Source organism: Staurois parvus, unplaced genomic scaffold, assembly GCF_062004578.1.
Source record: "Staurois parvus isolate SC_StPar_1 unplaced genomic scaffold, SC_StPar_1.0 ptg000011l, whole genome shotgun sequence".
Taxonomy (NCBI): Eukaryota; Metazoa; Chordata; class Amphibia; order Anura; family Ranidae; genus Staurois; species Staurois parvus.
In genome coordinates this window covers 29,335,307-29,355,308 of record NW_028317807.1, presented here as the reverse complement: position 1 = coordinate 29,355,308, position 20,002 = coordinate 29,335,307, and the positions used below count along the sequence as shown (strand labels likewise).

General features: G+C 46.5%; 1 long non-coding RNA gene across 1 annotated transcript in view; it reads right to left on the bottom strand.

Moving 5' to 3' along the window:
- LOC149474144 (uncharacterized) overlaps positions 1-19,761 on the bottom strand; it is a 49,047-nt gene extending 29,286 nt beyond the window's left edge. The window contains exon 1 of the long non-coding RNA XR_016312014.1: positions 19,633-19,761. This is a non-coding gene — a long non-coding RNA (uncharacterized LOC149474144). The remainder of the gene's footprint in view (positions 1-19,632) is intronic.
- Positions 19,762-20,002: the final 241 nt, after the last annotated feature.

The window sequence follows — 20,002 nt, the reverse complement described above, 5'->3', positions numbered from 1 at the left end:
AAAAGAAAATTTTGAACATTAATATTTTTGTACTTTTGGCTATAAAAAAAAAATATATAGTAAACGCAAAGTTAGTCATAAATTTAGGCCAAAATGTATTCCGCAACATGCTTTTGGTAAAAAAATAAAAATCCCAATAAGTGTATATTGATTGCTTTGTGTGAAAGTTATAGCACACAAATAGAGCTTTCTTTAGGTGGTATTTGATCACCTATGCGCCTTTTATTTTTTGGCGCTATAAACAAAAAAATTAAAATTTTGAAAAACTCCTCATTTCTGTCAAAAAAGATCCAAGAAATTCAAATTTCGTCATAAATTTAGGCCAAAAATGTATTCGGCTACATGTTTTTGGTGGAAAAAAAAATCCCAACAAGTGTATATTGACTGCTTTGTGTGAAAGTTATAGCGTCTACAAACTATAGTATAGATAATGGAATTTACACAGCTTTTACTTTCTGACTGCCTATATATCATTTCTTAAGATGCTAATATACCAGGAGAGCACAAACATCCCCAAATGACCCCTTTTCAGAAAGTAGACACCCTAAGCTATCTTCTGAGAGGCATATTGAGTCTATGGAAGATTTATTTTTTTTTCCACAAGTTTTTGGAAAATGACAAACTTATTTTTTTATTTTTACACAAAGTTGTCACTTAAATGATATATTGCTCACACAAGCCATGGGTATATGTGGAATTAGACCCTAAAATACATCTACCGAGAATGGGGATATCATGTGTGAGACTTTTTGGGAGCCTAGCCACATACAGGAGCCTGAAATCTAATGACCACTTTGAAACCCTGAAGGTGCGTAACATCCTCAATTCACTTCCTCACTACCCATCACATTTTCGGAGGCCCTGAAATGCCAGGATAGCACCAAACCCCCAAAATGAACAATTTCTGAAAAGGAGACACCCCAAGGAATTTAAAAAAAGGCATGGTATTTTGCAGATCTAATTTTTTCTCACAAAGTTTTGAAATAAAAAAAAAAAAGGAATAGGTTTTGTTTTCTTTCATTTTCCAAAAACTTGTGGCAACAAACAAGATCTCACCATGCTTATCAAATTTCTTGGGGTGTCTACTTTCCAAAAAGGGGTCATTTGGGGGGGTTTGGTGCTATCCTGTCATTTCAGGGCCTCCGAAACTGATAGGTAGTCAGGAAGTATAATGAGGAAATAAAGCCCTTTAAAAGCCTGAAGATGCTTTTGGGGTTCTGTACTTGGCTAGACAGCTAAAAAGTCTAGCATGTGGTATCCCATACTTGAGAGAAGTAGCAGAACACATTTTGGGGAGCAATTCTACATGTACCCATGGCATGTGTGAGCAATAAATCATTTAAGTGACAATTTTGTGAAAAAAAAATTTTGTTTTTGCAAAAACTTGTGGTAAAAAAAATAAATTCTTCTATTGACAACATGCCTCTCAGCAAATAGTTTGGGGTGTCTACTTTCCAAAAAGGGGTCGTTTTAGGGGGTGGGGGCATTTTATGCCCAGCATTAGAAGTTGATGCCACACATTCACTCTAACTACCTGAAGACCAAGCCTTTTCTGAAACTTTGTTCACATGGGGGAAAAAAAAAAAAAACCAAAAACAAAAAACACACACACCCCTCCCCCACCACACACATTTATATATCTTTTTAAAGCAGGCATCCTAGTAAATAAAATGGAGGGTGCTGCAATTTTTTAGGTCACATAGTACTCGCGCAGCAATTTTTCAAACGTGAATTTTGAAAGAAATGAACTCTTTTTTTTACTTTTAACACACACACACACACACACACACACACACACACACACACACACACACACACACACACACTATATTGGCCAATTATTTGGTAAAATATAAAAGATGGTATGCAGAGTAAATCAATACCAAACATGACATGCTTTAAAAGTGAGATTGCCCCTTGCAATGGCGAAAAAACTGCATACATTTTTAATATTCCTATGCAATGCTTTAAAAGCCTCTACAAGCTACCACTTTAGATTTACAGAGGAGATGTAGTGCTAGAATTACTAACATTGATCTGACGTTCACAGCGATACCTCACATGCATGTTTACATACTGGTACAAGGTCAACACTTGCGCACGAAGGTTGGGTGCTTTTTTGTTACGTTTTTTTTTTTGTTTTTTTACACGGTCCCTTTAATTTTAATTTTTTTAAATCACTTTTAATGCTATCACAGGGAATGCAGATATCCCCTATAACTTCGATGGGCATTGTCATTCTTTTTTGAGAAATCTGAGCTCCATCAGACTTTCCTCTGCCCTTACATTATCTAATCAAACCAAGAACGGTGTGATCAGATGCTTTCCCAATTTAAAAATGGCGCTGTTTATATCCTGTGAAACTGAAGTGATGAAATGCTCATAGCTTCCGGTTTTTTAGACTATAGAGATGATTGGCACCATTCTGGTCGCCAATCAGCTCTATGGTCAGCTGGCAGAAACACTGGCTGCATTCTCAGTTTCCCCCGATGGCACAGGACTGCCCGAGAAAGGCAGAGGGGGCATAGTCTCCCGCTGCATGTAAAATCAATCCTGCAGCTAATTAGCCACTAGGATTGCTTTTACATGAAAGCCTGATCGCTGGCTGAAAAAACAAAACAAAAACAAGGATTATGCCTGCAGCTCTAGGCATCATCCTGGTATAACTACTCAAAGTCCAGTGATGCAAGCTGAATGAGAAGGAAAAAAAATCTCTGCCAGGAAAAGTAAGTGGTATGCCCACCATTAGAATATACCGCCCTGCATCCACCCACTTCTAATAGTGGGCACACATTAGGTCACACGCGCCAATTCCAAGATTGTACAAATGACTAAATAGTGGAATGCTTGAATAAAAATTGTCCACGTATAAGTGGTACCCGATATGGAAAAAGAATGAGACAATCGCGTGTCAGACCCCAGCCCTTCTCACCAAACTCATGACAGAAGGACTAGCCAAACCGTGATGTCACATCCATAACCATGCCACGCCCAGCTGCACCCTGCACAACGATTTTCCAGCTAATGGACCACAATCGATGTACCGGCAGCCTGAGCGCGATTGTTACTGGGTCAGGTTAATTACGCAATTAACCCTTCACACTGCCACCACCTCCTTTTTGTACAGAGAAAGAGGAAACTCGGCAATATCAGCAATAACAATAGGATGGTTGAAATAAACGTCTGTATACCACTGTCACTGCAGACAGGTTATACAGAGGGTTAAACACACATAGTAGTGGCAGGAATTCGAAAGTTGCATTAAAGAGCTATAGAAAACAGTCCAACACTTTCAGAAAGCCAGAGTTAGGCTTACCGGTAACTCCTTTTCTACGAGTCTTTCAGGAAAGCCCCTTGAGACGTTGAGCTCCTCCCTCCGGGTCAGGAAACACGCCATCCCCCGCGCCTTTAAAAGGCGGACCTCCAGGCCTCCATCTCCAGTTTAACTAGAGAACTAACAGAAGACACTGAAAGACAAATATACATAGATAATCTCATATGCAACACACTTGCACATCTTTTAGGGTGGGAAGTCACGGCTGTCCTGAAAGACTCGTAGAAAAGGAGTTACCGGTAAGCCTAACTCTGGTTTTCTCCCTGCGTCTTTCAGGACAGCCCCTTGAGACAATAAACAAGAACTTACGCTTTAGGGCGGGCCGACTGCCTGGAGGACCTTGCACCCGAATGCCTGCTCCCTACTCGACAGGAGATCCAGGCGGTAATGCCTCACAAAGGTAGAGAACTTTGACCGGTGGCTGCCTTACAGATTTCCTCCGGCGAAGCCCCAGCCCTCTCTGCCCAGGAAGCTGACAAGGATCTAGTCGAGTGAGTTTTAACAAAGGAGGGAGGAATCCCTAAAACCTTATAAGATTCCCCGATCGCCAATCTAATCCATCTACCTATCGTGGATTTAGATGCTGCTGAACCCTTCTTTTCCCCCGAAAATAAAACAAAAAGGGAATCTAACTTTCTAAATCATAAGACTCCTCCTTACATCTAGCAAACTTAGCCTTTCTTCTTTACCTTCAGAAGAACTAAAGGTCGGCAGGACTATATCCTGAGACCTGTGAAAGGAGGAGGAAACTTTAGGGAGAAAACCTGGATCCGTCCTGAGGACGACCCCCTCCTCAAAATTGGTCAGGTAAGGCTCCCTAATGGAAAGGGCTTGCAACTCACTCACCCTCCGGGCTGACATGATAGCTACCAATAAAACCACCTTTAACCTCCCTAGCGGTATGATTATTTCAGATTTTTGGTGCTGAAAGCGGTACCATTTTTTTGCATGGAAATATGTAGTTTTTTTTTATTGTAGGCCTGTAATTTAGGAATAACTCACTGAAATCTGTCTGAACAAGAGTCTAGTAAACATTCCGGATATGAAAACTTGAAACACGAAATCATAAACTATAATTTAATAAATATTCAAAAAAAAATAATACATTTAATTCAATATAATCAAACCAAAAACACTGAAATTTGAAATATAGCGCCAAGTTCGCACATCGCTGAGCAAAGTCGCAGAATCTTTTTCAGTGTCTGATGACGAATTTCCCCACGAATCATTATCACTCAATTTTGCAAGTGGTTCTGATTTACTATTGCTGTTCTCTAGCTGGTCTAAAACCAATTTTGACATAAAAGGGACGCTTTTTGGACGCCATGGACTTTTCTAAGTTTCCAGGCAGAAAGAACAGTCAAAATGCAGGCAGGGCACAGGACAAAGCAGTAGGGACAAAATGTATGTGAAATGCTTTGAAACAGCAATGTTTTACTATGTAATTTAAAAAAAAATGTAATTTAAAATTTTCAAATTTGCCGCCGGTTCCGGCGCCCGTACGTCCGGACGTCACAGAGACCGGAACACGGCATCGGCCGGGGACGCTGCAGGGGATGCATCGTGGGAGCAAAGGACAAGGTAAGCGCTGCAGGGAATCCCTGTGCAACGCTGCATGGTAAGCCCGAGTGTTGCTCGGGGTTACCACTTTTGGTACGGAAACTCTACCCCGAGCTACACTCGGGAATACTGCTAGGGAGGTTAAAGTCACAAATCTAACCGCCGACTCTTCTAAAGGTTCAAAAGGTTTGCGGATCAAAGCATTCAGGATGAAGGACAGATCCCAAACAGGACAAGGCCTGACCCCAATTGGTCTAGACCTGGAAAGGGACCTGAAGAAATCTACCACGAAAGGATTTTGCTGCAGAGGAACCTGCAGAAAAATGCTTAGGGCCGAAGTCTGCACCTTTAAGGTGCTGACTGAGAGACCTCGATTTGCCCCTTCCTGAAAAAAATCCAAGACCGCCGGAATGTCTGGGGGCCCCTGCCGCTGACTTGATAACCATGAACTAAACTTCTTCCAGACTTTTGCATAGATGGCTCTGGCTACCGGCTTACGGCAGTTAACCAAAGTCTTTATCACTGCGTCCGAAAACCCCCTGGCTTTGAGGAGTTGTTCCTCAAAAACCAAGCCGTCAACTTCAAGATCCTGATCCGCAGATGCAGCACAGGGCCTTGGGAAATCAGATCTTCCCTCTCCGGAAGAGGAAACGTGGCAACCGAGGCGAGACTGTTCAGCAGGGAGAACCAGGGCCTCTTTGGCCAGAAGGGTGCTATTAGGACAAGATCCATCTTCTCCCTCACAAACTTTTGCAGGACCGCCAAGATTAATCTCACCGGAGGAAATGCATAAGCCAAGCTGAAGTCCCAAGAGGTCGAAAGGGTGTCTATCCCTAAAGCCTGCTCCTGCGGGTTCAGAGAAAAGAAAAAAAAAAAAAAAAAATTGACTGACCTGTTTTCCTGTGATGCAAAAAGGTCTAACTCTGGAATACCCCATCTGCGAACTCTCTTGAAAGATCTCCTGGTTGAGAGACCAATCATTGTGACCGATTGGTCGTCGACTCAGGAAGTCCGCTAGGGAGTTCTGCGATCCCTTTAGATGAACTGCGGATATCGAAAGATTTCGCTTGGCCCAAACCAGAATATCGCCTGCAATCTTTTGTAACGAAAGGCTCAGAGTACCTCGCTGCTTGTTTATGTAGGCCACTGTCGCCACGTTGTCCGACCGGATCTGCAAGTGACGGTTTTCCAATTTTGTTCCAAAGGCTTCTAATGCCTTCTGAACCGCCATCAGCTCCCTTTGATTTGAAGATCTTAGGGACTCTCTTTGAGACCACTTCCCCTGGGCTGCCAAGCCTTCTAGATGGGCTCCCCAACCGAAGCTGCTGGCATCTGTTGTCACAACGAGCGGAGCCAGCTGGCACCATTCTAACCCCTTGGTCAAATTTGTCTCTCTTTCTGCCACCACCAAAAGGGACCTTTTTACTTTGGACAGGAGCTGGACCCCTTGCTCTAATGTAGAGCTGTCCCCATCCCATATCTTCAGCAGAAAAGCCTGAAGCGGCCTCTAGTTGAGCCTTGCCCATGGAACAGCCAGAAAACAAGAAGTCATAAGACCCACTGCACTTGAGACCTCTCTTACAGACACCAACAGATTGCTTTGCAATCCCGCCAGCGTCTGGCCCATCTTTAGGACTGTCTCCCGAGGAAGGAAAATCTCTCTCTCCGACGATGAAATCTTGTATCCCAGATAAAACTACCTTCTGGGAGGGTGTTAACGCCGATTTGTCTTTGTGGATAAGCCACCCTAGACCCTGAAGGAGATTCTGAGCCACCAGCAGCTCCTCTGTCAATTGCTGAAAGGATCTGGCCACAAAAAGAAGATTGTCCAAATAAGGAATGATCGTGATAGACCTCATCCTTAGGGGCACCAAGGCTTCCGCCAGCACCTTGGTGAAAATCCCTGGTGCCGACGCCAGCCCGAAGGGTAAGGCCTGACACTGCCAGTGGAAGACCTGCGAACCCATCCTTAGGTACTTTTGGCTTGCTTGATGGATAGGGATTTGAAAATATGCGTCCCTTAGATCTAGTGTGGCCATAAAACAATTCGGAAAAAGGATATTTTTTACAGAATAAATGGACTCCATTCTGAAATGTTTGTATTTCAGCTCCTGATTCAGAGGCCGCAGGTTCAAAATCAGTCGGAACTTGCCCGAGGGTTTTCCCACGACAAAAACGTGGGAACAACACCCTAAACCCAGCTCGTTCTGAAGAACCTGAACTAGGACCTGTTGGTCTACTAGATCCCCAATCAGACCGCAAAGAGCCTGAGCCTTCTTCCGGTCCGTGGGAAGCTAAGTGACCAGAAATTTGTTTGGTGGACAGGAGTCGAACTCCAGTCTGTAAACCCTCTGAATCAGGTCCAAAATGTAGGGGGTTCAGGGAGATAGATGCCCACTGAGGGAGAAAGGACCACAACCTTCCCCCCACTGGGACGCTTAAGTCATTGTGACTTGGAGGGGCCTTGAGGAGGATTGAATAAGATCCCTCCTTTTGCCCTGTTCTTATGCCCCGTCCAATGTTTCTTGCGCTGGCTCTCCCTACTTTGCGGGATCTGGGATCTCGGACGAAGAGTCTTCCTGGGAAAACCGTACTTTCCGGGAAGGCTCTTTTTATTGGCCGTACATTCCAAGGCCTCCTCCAACCCAGGCCCAAAAAGACTATACCCCGAAAAAGGCAAAGCGCAAAGGCGTAGCTTAGATGCTGAGTCCCCTGCCCAGGTCTTTAACCATAAAGCACGCCTGGCTGAATTCACTAGGGCCGAAGATCTTGCCGCTAGCTTGACCGACTCCGCCGAGGCATCTGCCAGAAACCCAGCTGGTTTAAACAGTAGAGGCATAGACTTTAAAATCTGTTGCCTTGAAGTTCCTGCCGCCAGATGGTTCCTGGCCACAAAGGTAGCTGATAGGGCTGGTTTAAGGCTAACCAAAGAAAACTCCCATGCCCTACGAAGCAGGACCTCACCCCTTTTATCCATGGGGTCCTTTAAAGCCCCCATGTCCTAGATCCATCCTTTTAGAGACCCTAGATAAGGGGGCGTCCAACCTTGAAACTTTGTTTCAAGGCTGAGAAGCATCTTCATCAAAAGGAAATCTTTTCAGAGCCCCTGAAAAGAAGGGTTTCTTTTCCGGATTCTCCCATTCCTGCTTAATGGTCTCAAAGAGCTATGGACTGGGAAAACTCTGCTCTTTTTAGCATGAAGCCCCTGGTACATGAGGTCATGCTTAGATAAGCATACTTCCTCCTCCTCAGTCTCTAAAGTATCGTAAATAGCCTTTAGGAGATCCTCCACATCCTCTAGAGCCAATTTATATCTGGAGCTTCTAGAAGCAGTGCCCTCTTCCTCGTTATCGGCCTCTGACCCAGAACCCGCCTAGGAGAAAGGAAGGGACCGAGGGTCCTCTTCCTCTGGATCCTCCTGCCTAGCTGCCCCTACAGATGTGGCCGACTGGACCAAAGGCCCCAGTGGAGTCTGCATTCTATCGAACAGGGACCTAAAAGACTGAAAGGTCGCTGTCATGTCATCCCTAATAGAGGATAACACCTTGTGGCAGGCCGTGAAGGACTCATCCTTGACTAAGCTGTCTATACAGCCACGGCACAGGGGCTTCTCACACGCAGACCCCAATTTAGCCGCACACACTGCACACTTTCTTTGGGGCCTGAACCGGGGTCCTGTCCTGGGTCTTAACCTAAAGAAAAAGACAGAACAATACAGACCCTCAGCCCCCAAAAGACCCACTACACACCCTGTGCTAGGGGAAGCTGCAGCTTGCCCCATCACCTGCCCTCAGAGATTGGGGGGACAACCAATCACCCTCCCAGGAATCAGCTAAAGGGGACCCTCCCCAAGCCTACCTGAGAGGAGCCGGTGCCGGAGCCAGGATCCTGCTGTGATGAGCCAGCTTCCATGGCGCTCCGTCTGGCGTGATTCACAGCCTCTGCTGGTCTTTACGCCTCACCAACCACCTGAATGGAAGCCTGAGCCTTTTCTTCTTCCTGGAGACTGGAACCAGCGTCTCCGGCGCTCGTCGATGACGTCACTGCAGGACTTCCGGTCCCTAGAATGCAGGGCCTCGTCCACCAGAAGTTACCTCACTTTCGGTCCGTGGAACGCAGGGCCTCGCCCACCGGAAGTCGAGTCAGACTTCCGGCCTATGGAGCGCAGGCCCCGCCCCCGGAAGTCAAGCCAGTTTCCTTCCCCCGCACCTTGCACACCTGTACAGCCACGCATGGGGGAGAAGAAGCAACCAGACTTAAAAGGAGCGGATGTCCAAACTCCCCGCTGGACACACCCCGCTCCCCTGCAAATGACAAACAGCCACCGCTGGTTCCTCACCTGAGGATGAAGACTTCCACGCGCCACTCCACTCACCATGGAGGGATTGCACCGGGAGAGAAGGCAAGTGCCTGGGCCCACACTTTCCCAGAATGCAGACTCTTCTAGGTTCCAACGTGTTCCTTCCGGTCAGGAAACGCTCAAAAACTGGGGATAGAGGCCTGGAGGTCCGCCTTTTAAAGGCGTGGGGGATGCCGTGTTTCCTGACCCGGAGGGAGGAGCTCAGCGTCTCAAGGGGCTCTCCTGAAAGACTCAGGGAGAAAGAAAGATTTATTACTAAAAAGGTCAAAAGGGTGCAATAAAAATATTTGCAGAAAAAATTTTTTTAACCAATATACATATAAATACAGAGAGCAATTAACACAGCAAAAAGGTAACAGAAAGAAGTTGAGAGGTAGAGTACTTGCCAAAAGTCCTAGGTTAAGCAGATCAAGTTTCAGACCAAAAGGGCACAGTCTCCCAAGTTGGTTCTGATGTTAAAAGGGAGATTTCTTCAACTTCCACTCTTAGGCCTGACAGCCTATTTTGTAGTCTCCCAGCAGGGGGTGTCTCTGAAGCCAAGAACCAATGCCTCATTTGGGGAGGGGTGTCTAGGCGGAGACCCAAGCTAGAACCAAAATCTCTCTTAGCTTAGATTTTGGCTCATAACTTTTCCTAGGCACAAGTAACATTCCACCCGCGGGTAGATTAATATGCAGATGCATTTGAGGAATGGTTAGATATGAAATGCATACTTGAATGGCTCAAGAGATGTAATTTTCTGCTTTCCTATATATTCCAGCCAAGGAGTGTGGCATATTAAAACTATCTGTCTGATCGTGAGCAATCTGAAGATATGCCTGGTTTTTATGTAAGTCTCTCATATTCCAAGATATGAGACATAGGGGGAAAATGGATTTTAAAAGTAATATCTAGTTTATGACTCCCCTGGAATGTGTTTGAACTCAGGGGAAGGCTTGGGTTATCCTTTTATGAGGTGCCAGACTGCACAGTTTCTTGGACAGCCCAGCACCCAGCTCAGAGGTTTTATAGCTTGGAGCTTCCTGCTGTGCTCTGGCCTGCCTGTGACACTTCCAACACACACCCTGACCACATGTCCCTGTGGATCTCAGAGAAGGGGGGGGGGGGGTGAGGAAAGATATGTTTGTACAAGATGGATGATCCTTTGCCAAGATGGAGGTTGGAGCAAAATGGTTGAACCGCGTCCATCTCTGTGGGTACGATTGCTACAGATGACACCAAGTCCCAAACTATCTTGCAACCGCTCCCCATATAGTCTGGGCATCCGGGGGGCTCCATGTGACTCTTTTCCCTCGTCAATCCAAAACGTATATATGTATAGTCTGCTGCCCTCTCACAGGTCTTCTACATCTTGACCCCATATCTGGCACGCTTGTTGGGGAGAAATTGTTTGAATGCAAGGCGGCCAAAAACATTGAGGGACTCATCAACGCAGATGTTTTCCTGGGGAGTATAGCCATCTACACATTTTTGGTGATGTGATTTACGAGGGGACAAATTCACGGTCACCCCAAGGACAACTGTGTGTTGTCGTTGAAATGCATAAAACACATTATACTCTCATATCTATGCCTGGCCATGGCAGCAGAGAACACAGGCATATGATGAATCTGCTCTGTGGATCAATAGAACCGCAATTAATTTTTTTAGTAATGCCCATGTTGAGGGTTAGGCCCAAAAGAAATTTAAAATTTGGAAACTAATGGGTTTCCATGCACATGGTCTGGCAAGGTTTGAAGGCGATAAATCATGCATATAAATTGCTTTGATCCACAATCAGTGCATACAGATCTTCCATGAAAAACCGCTCCAAAAAAAAAAAAAAAAAAATCAAAAAAAAAAGGGGGAGTAGTTAAATTTGTTGTTTCCACCTGAATTCTGGGTTGGGCAGTGAATGGGGGGTTGTTTTGGTGGGAAATACGGGTACTGCAGAATTTGTGGGCTGCCACTTGGGATTTGCAAGCACATCTGAAAGGATACTAGGGGCTCTACAGGCCTGTGTGCGAATTCTTGGTGGCTTCAGGAAAATACTTGTGCTCACCACCGCACCAGCTTGTACTGCATTTATGGGACTCGCCACATCACCAAGTGATACTGAAGTGCTGGTATGTGAAAGAACAGGATGTACTAGGTCGCTGGTGCTCGCCCGTTCACCGAAAAGGTAGCGCGGCACTAGTACTGGCACTCTGCTGCATATGAGAATGTCAGGGACTGACTGACAGAAGCCTCTAGTGCCCCACAGACCGGCATTCCTCAAGGCGCGGAATCTAAGCCCTAACCTGCTTGTTCACCAGAGCCCCTGATGGTGGGGATGGACTTGGAGCAGGTCGAAACCAAGTGTATGTTAAGAAGGCAGATTTAGAACGGGTGAACGCTTGGTGGGATTTGGTTTTACGCAATAATCGCTCCAGCGCGCGACTGTGTCGTTTGAGATTTCGGGTGTGGTCAGTCTGCCAGGGTTGTAGCAGTCGGGGCCTGATGCTTCGTGTTAGGGGAGCAAGTAAGTCTAAAGCGGATGAAAGCGAGTTGTTGTAGACAGCAGTGGCCAGGTCAGGGCAGGACAGGGGATTGATGCTGTCAGAGTTGGTCAGTTGCAGAGTGGAAGGGAGCCGGGTTTAGGTTTCGGAGATTTCTGCTGGTAATTGTTTGGTGGGATAGGTGTTAGAGGACGAGGAGACTGTGAAGGTGATGAGATTGTGATCAGAGAGGGGAAAGGGGGCATTTGCGAGGTTATAGGGAGTACAGTGGTGAGAGAAGACAAGGTCTAAGGTATTCTAGTCGGAGTGAGTTGAGGACTGTATACACTGTGCTAGTTCAAAAGAAGAGGTTATGTGGAAGAGTTGGGATGTAGCTGCGTTATTGACGTTAATAGGGATATTGAAGTCTCCGAGGATGATAGCCAGGCGGCGAAGTTGTCAAGAAAGCGGGACACAGGTCCAGGAGGCCGATAGATCACTGCAATCCTCAGAGAGATCGGAGAGACTAGCCGGATGCAGTGGGTCTCGAAAGAAGAGAAGGATAGAGAGGGAGTTTTAGGGAGGACTTGAAAGGTGCTCAGTGGTGACAGAAGTAGACCAACCCTGCCTCCTATCCGACCACTGGGTCTGGGTGAGTGGGTCAGGATGAGGCCTCCATAGGAGAGTGCTGCGGGGGAGACAGAATCTGCTGCTTGGAGCCAGGTTTCGGTGAGAGCTAGGAGGTTCAGGGAGCGGGAGACAAAGAGGTCGCGTATAGAGGTCAGTTTATTGCAGACTGAGCGGGCTTTCCAGAGTGCACATGAAAACGGGAGGGTGGTTTTGGGGAGCAAGGGGACAGATATTAGATTGAGGGGATTGCGGTAATTCCCGGAAGAGAGAGGATGTCTTGTGTGTGGGCGAAGTAGTGGAGGACCAGGGTTCGGGGAGATATCCCCAGAGGTTAGGAGAAGGGTGAGGAAGGTGGCATGTGAGCGGGATGTATATGAGCGCGAATGCCTTCCAGTCCTGGTGTTAGGATCAGCAGGAAAGTGACGTATCAGCAGGAGGTGATGAGAGCAGTAGTAGGGTAGGGTTTTTAGGTGGAGAGGGACAAAGTAGTGAGGTTTTGGGCACGCAGGAAAGGGATGTGAAAAGAAGGAGTAGAGGGGGCATTTAAAGGTGCATGGAGTGGGGATCAGATATGGAGAGATGTTTCCCAGGGGCGTTTGATTGAAGCTTGTCTAGAATGCAGCAGAGTTTCTTGTTGTAATATCTTCCTGCAGCTAGAGTTCTTTTCCTTTGGGTCAAGCTGGGCTGAGTTCAGCGTAAGTGATATCTGAGTGCTCAGTTCTGGTATGGGGTTAGATGAGTCGACTCAGATGAGGCCTTGTTGGTAGAATTCCAGGTGGTGTCACTGAGGTCCAGGCTGTGTTCACTAGGCCGAGTTCATCTGCTGTGGGTTGAGGGGGACAGACCCACTTCGATCCCTCCCTCTTGGTGTGGACCGGACAGTGGGGCCTCAGGCTTTGATGCATGTCAGTGACACGCCGCTGCTCGGGTTGGTGGGGGTTTAGAGCCGGGGTGCCTGAGCCTCGGGCTAAGCGTCCGCACCAGGCCGCGGGTGGCCCCGGTGACTTGGCCGTGGGTGTCCGCAGGGAAGACCGCCGGGGTGGAGATGGATTGCCCGGGTGCAGGGGTGGAGATGAAGGTAGAGATAGCTTACTTGGATGCAGGGGACGCTGTAAAGAGCCTCTGGTGCCCTTCTGGAATTCTCTGCTGCCCGGGTGGTGACCTGGAGCTCCTGAGCCTCGGGCTATGCGGCCGCGCCAGGCCGTGGAGTGATGTCCCCGGGTGATGAGGCCGTATCAGGCCGGGAGGTTAATCGGGTGATGGCGATGCCGTGCGGGGCCCTATTGGGGGCCACAGCTCCCTGAGCCTGCCGAGCTGCCAGAAGTGGCACTTGAAACCGGTGGAGAGGGCCAGGGAGCCTGCCAAGGTGTCTGTTTGCGGTCTGCCTGCTGAGCCTGTGTCCAATACAGCCTGCTGCCGAGCCTGCCTCCTATGCTGGGCCGCCTGATGTGGCCCCTGGAACCGATGGAGAGAGCCAGGGGCCGCATGCATACCGCCCTAGGAGCGGGTCAGTAAGCAGGGACTGGGGGGCAGAACTGCGGCATCCCAATCCGGCCGCGAATTCAGGTGAGACCACGGTGTCACAGATCCACCCACATGTGCCACGGCCACAGCGACTAGCTAACTGAGGCACGCACGTGCGGCTGACAGGGGGTACGAGGGAATAAAGGGGCCTTAACTTTGAATATATAAAACCGTATATAAGATCAGCCGTGATACCCTTTCACAGGCCGCACTACCTTTGGCCACCACCAGATGGAGACCCCACTCCAATCCAGCTGGTCAACCACACACTGACAGATACAAATCTTACATACAAGCTGGTGCACGGATTAGAGTTGAGGACCAGCTACCCTACAGCTTAAACCCTGGTGTTAATCGCTTTTCCACTGTCCACATAACCCCCCCTTCCCGCACCAGACACACCACAAAAGGTAGCTTGCCACCACCCAACAGTTTATCCACAGAACGGTCTGCTGGGACACCCCACACACACACAGATCTCCGTCTGGCTGATCTGTTACCTTTTACAATCTGCACGCAATCTGCCCACACACAGTGCAATTGCATACAGATTGGCAATGAGCTTGACCGAGCGTTTAAAGGCACTAAATTACAATACAATCTAATCCAATATAATCTCTCCGAAGATATGAGCACGTGCTTAAATACACAGAAGTCACTAATTAATTTTAAGCTTTAATGTCCCGAAAGTGGGCAGTGCATAAAATATGTACAAAGTATAAAAAGTTATAGAAATACAAAAAAATACAAGAAGACACACAAATGACTATTCACTATAAAATAAAAAAGGGAATAAAACTTTTACCAAGATCCATCCTGTGACTGGAGCAAGCCAGAGTATCAGCAATATCGAACTGGCTCCATACGAATCACAAATGTCCCAGTGCCCGGGTACCCCATGGACGTAGGCGGGACATTAGTCCTCGGCCAATTGACCATGGGGGAGGGGGGGGTGTTTCTGTACCTGCCCACAAGATGTTCTGGGTGTTGACCTGCCCAAGTTCAATCGGACTAAGACCGGCTTGAAACACCAAGTTGGGCATTGGATTTCCGACACCGGCGCATCAGTCCGATCGTGACAGTACCAAACACTGTTCAACTGTTGCGATCCAGCGCCACCTAACCATTTCCTGCATTTTCCTGGCCTTCTACCTAAGCCAGGAATATGATTTTTAGGTGTCAGTGTAGCCTACAGAGTGCCCAACAGAAGGGAGTATGTTCATCTCTCTGCAACTAATATTTTAGCTTTTATGTGGGATGAAACATACTTCTTTGATGTATGTATATTCCTTTTAGAGCTTCCAATGTCAGGCAGACAGCCCGTCTGCAGTCATTTCCTCCAAACCGGTTTTCCCAGAAAGTGACAACCTTATTAGCAAAAAGGTGTCACATCCGGGAAGCCGGGCTTTTCAGCTGCTAATTGATGCCTCTGTGTCTGAGTACCTGTGACTAAATATACATTTTTAATGACAATGGAATGTCACTACAGTTACGATTACATATTGCTACGGATCACATCTTATCTACTAAAATCTGTACATTTATGCCACATGCATGTTACATCATGTCACATGTACGTTACACGCAGCTTCATAGGCCGAGATTCTCGGAGCTCCGAAGGAGACCCAAAACTGCTCAGCACCCCTCCCTGGGTGCTCAGCAGGGGCCACAGGGTCTCCGGGGCCCCTGCAGAGTCCGCTGCCACCCAGATGGCAGCGGATGGACACTGGGGCGACGGAGCTCCTTGCCTAAGATGCTGTTATAGTGTTTACAGATGGCAGTATAGATATTGGAAAAAAAAAAGGTTTATGCCAATAATGGCGGTGAACAGCGACTTATGGCGGTGTGCATTCTGACAATGGGGGGAACTGAGTTTGTGTCACCACATCCCCAGTGACACCAATACAGTGATCACTGCTCAGAAGAAAAAAAAAAAACCACTAACTGTACAGGAATGGGTTAACATGAGGGGAAATCAAAGGGTTAACTGTGAGATGGGGACGTTTAACTAGGGGGCGGGGGGGGGTCTTCACTGTAAGCACACTGCTCTGGATGGCTGTGCTGAGCCATCCAGAGCAGTGTGCCCAAACCGACACAGGAGGACGACTGTTGGTAAACAAAACAGTTCTCTTCCCCATCGGTAATTGCCAGCGGGTAATTACCAGCCGGGACCCGGTGATTGACACACATAGCCACGAATGGCGGCGCAGGTAGGGAGCACGCCCCCTACCCGAAAATGACATTTATATATGTGATTTTGCACACAGGGGCCGCCCTGTAGCAGTATCTCTGTTATAGGGTGGTCCTTAAGTGGTTCAACTAAAAACACTGGTAATAGCTTTTGCTGTTTTTTTTTTTTTTTTTTTTTTTTAAAGTAGCATTCAGGAGTGTTAGCATTTTTATAGCACGAGGGGGGGAAAAAATAGCTAGGAAAAAAAGCGATTAGTGTTTTAGTAGCATTTAGCATTTATTGCTGCTTGAAAAATGCTCCAAAGACATTTTTTTTTTCTGCTCCTAAATGCTGAAAGCGATCAAACCTTTTTTTTTTTTTTTTTGTAAATTAACAAACATGTCTATGCTTACCTGCTCTGTGCAGTGGTTTTGCATGCACACAGCAGTCCAGATCCTCTTCTTTTTGAGTCCCCTCTAGCGCTTCTGGCTCCTCCCCCTCAAGCAGTGCCCCCAGGGAAAGCCATTCACTCTGGGGGCACCGCTGCATGCTCATCCCCAAGCTGCTGCTCTATGCATACATAAGACATCGCTGCATGTGGCCTGCCCCCCCCCCCATCCATCTACTAAATGGCTCACTGGCTGCGATTGACAGCAGCGGGAGCCAATGGGCTCCCGCTGCTGTCTCAGCCAGTGAGGAGGAAGAGCCCCTAGACAGCAGATGTCGGATGAGAGGAGGCCCTGCTGAAAACAGAAGATTTTTTTTATACTTAGATCACATGAAGGTAAAAAAACCTTGTGCCTTTAGAATCACTTGAAGCTCAAAAAATGCCGATAGTGTTATCCTATCAGGTGTACCTCGGTTTACGAACACCTCGGTTAACGTAATTTTTGGTGTACGAATGAAAATCCATTGAAAATAATGCCTCGGGTCACAATTTTTTTTTTCACAATACATGTTGGTGCCAATTTTTAAATGCAATTGCCGGCTTTTTTTTTCTTCACTATAGCTCACAGAATTAGCTGTCACTTTCCCTGGAGCGAAGGATACTTTGTTTCTTTTAACTCAGAGAAAACTAAAAAAGAAACTTTTAACGGGGTAAAGTGACAGCGGATTCGCTGAGCTGTAGTGAAGAAAAAAAAAAAAAAGTTGGTAATTACATTTAAAACCCGGCACTGACCTATAGTGACAGCAACTTTTTTTTTTTTTTTACTTTTTTCTGACCTCCGGAATGGATCAATTGGTTTTCAATGCATTCCTATGGGAAACCGCATTTCGGTTTATGAATTTTTCGCAATATGAAATGTCCCGGAAAACGCATTAAATTCGTAAACCGAGGTACATCTGTATTTAGCTTCTAGGAGCTGGGAAAAAATTCTAGTGTGTATGGAGCCCAAATTGCCCATCTGAACAAGTCCCTGAGCTACAAAAGGGTTGCAGCAAAAGTGATATCCCATGTCATTTTCAGTGGCCAGTACTCCCAATCGCAGCCCATTCAAGATAATTGCACCGTGCCGCAACCACCATGCGTAAGGTTTCCATATACTTTAACATTTCAAACAGAGCAGCTCCAGGCAGTTCATTAGATACATGTACCCCCAGAACCTATATTACCCCGTCCCACTCCAATGGTGGGATTGCCTGTAGGCTCACATCCTCACATACAGCCGCTCTATACCCGGGCTGTACTTCACACTGGTCACCCCTCCCCCATACACAGCTGAGAGCAATTATGTAAGGAAACCTGCTTTCTTGCCATCAGGGCTGCCCCCTCCTAATTCCTCTCATACACTTACAACTTCAGGTACAATAAGTGAACACACATACACACATTGCATTACACACCACACAGACACACACACTGCATTACACACCGCACAGACACACACACTGCATTACACACCGCACTACACACGCACACTGCGTTACACACTGCATTACACACCACACACACACACACTGCATTAAACACCGCGCACACACACACTGCATTACACACACTGCATTACACACCGCACACACTGCATTACACACCGCGCACACACACACATTGCGTTACACACCGCGCACACACATTGCATTACACACCGCGCACACACACATTGCATTACACAACACACAACCACACTGCATCACACATCGCACTCATATACATACATTACATTACACACACCGCACTCATATACATACATTACATACACCGCACTCATATACATACATTACATACAACGCACTCATATACATACACCACACTCATATACATACATTACATACACCGCACTCATATACATACATTGCATCACACACCGCACTCATATACATACATTACATTACACACACCGCACTCATATACATACATTACATACACCGCACTCATATACATACATTACATACAACGCACTCATATACATACACCACACTCATATACATACATTACATACACCGCACTCATATACATACATTGCATCACACACCGCACTCATATACATACACCGCATCACACACCGCACTCATATACATACATTACATTACACACACCGCACTCATATACATACATTACATACACCGCACTCATATACATACATTACATACACCGCACTCATATACATACATTGCATCACACACCGCACTCATATACATACATTACATTACACACACCGCACTCATATACATACATTACACACACCGCACTCATATACATACATTACATTACACACACCGCACTCATATACATACATTACATACACCGCACTCATATACATACATTACATTACACACCGCACTCATATACATACATTACATTACACACACCGCACTCATATACATACATTACATTACACACACCGCACTCATATACACACATAGATTACATACACCGCACTCATATACACACATTACATCACACACCGCACTCATATACACACATTACATTACACACACCGCACTCATATACATACATTGCATCACACACCGCACTCATATACATACATTGCATCACACACCGCACTCATATACATACATTACATACACCGCACTCATATACATACATTGCATCACACACCGCACTCATATACATACATTGCATCACACACCGCACTCATATACATACATTGCATCACACACCGCACTCATATACACACATTACATTACATACACCGCACTCATATACATAGATTACATACACCGCACTCATATACATACATTACATACACCGCACTCATATACACACATTACATACACCGCACTCATATACACACATTGCATCACACACCGCACTCATATACACACATTGCATCACACACCGCACTCATATACACACATTGCATCACACACCGCACTCATATACATACATTACATTACACACACACCGCACTCATATACACACATTACATTACACACACCGCACTCATATACACACATTACATTACACACACCGCACTCATATACATAGATTACATACACCGCACTCATATACACAGATTACATACACCGCACTCATATACACACATTACACACACCGCACTCATATACACACATTACATTACACACACCGCACTCATCTATTCACATATTACATTTTACAAAAGTTCCCCCTCACCTTCCCAGCACGGCTCCCGCTATAGCTGGCCTGTGGGGGGGGCGGGGCTCAGCAGGCACAGGTTCTGCACTATAGAAGATGCCTGACGCTGATACAATGTGTCTAAATACGTTTTCTTGGCCCCGCCCGTCTTCTCTCCTCCCCCTCTGAGGTCACACAGTCCTGCCGTTTACATTGCTGGGAGATGTTGTGTGGGAGAATCCGGGGCGGGGCTCGGAGTGTGCCGTGTGCGGTTTCATGGGACAGATAATTCAGTAATACATAAAACACAGGGACTGAGTAACAGACATCTCGTGCGATATGTTTGCTTTTTGTGGGTTGTGGGAAATACTGCATGTGATAATAAAGGAGTCGGTTCGTCTAAGGAAAT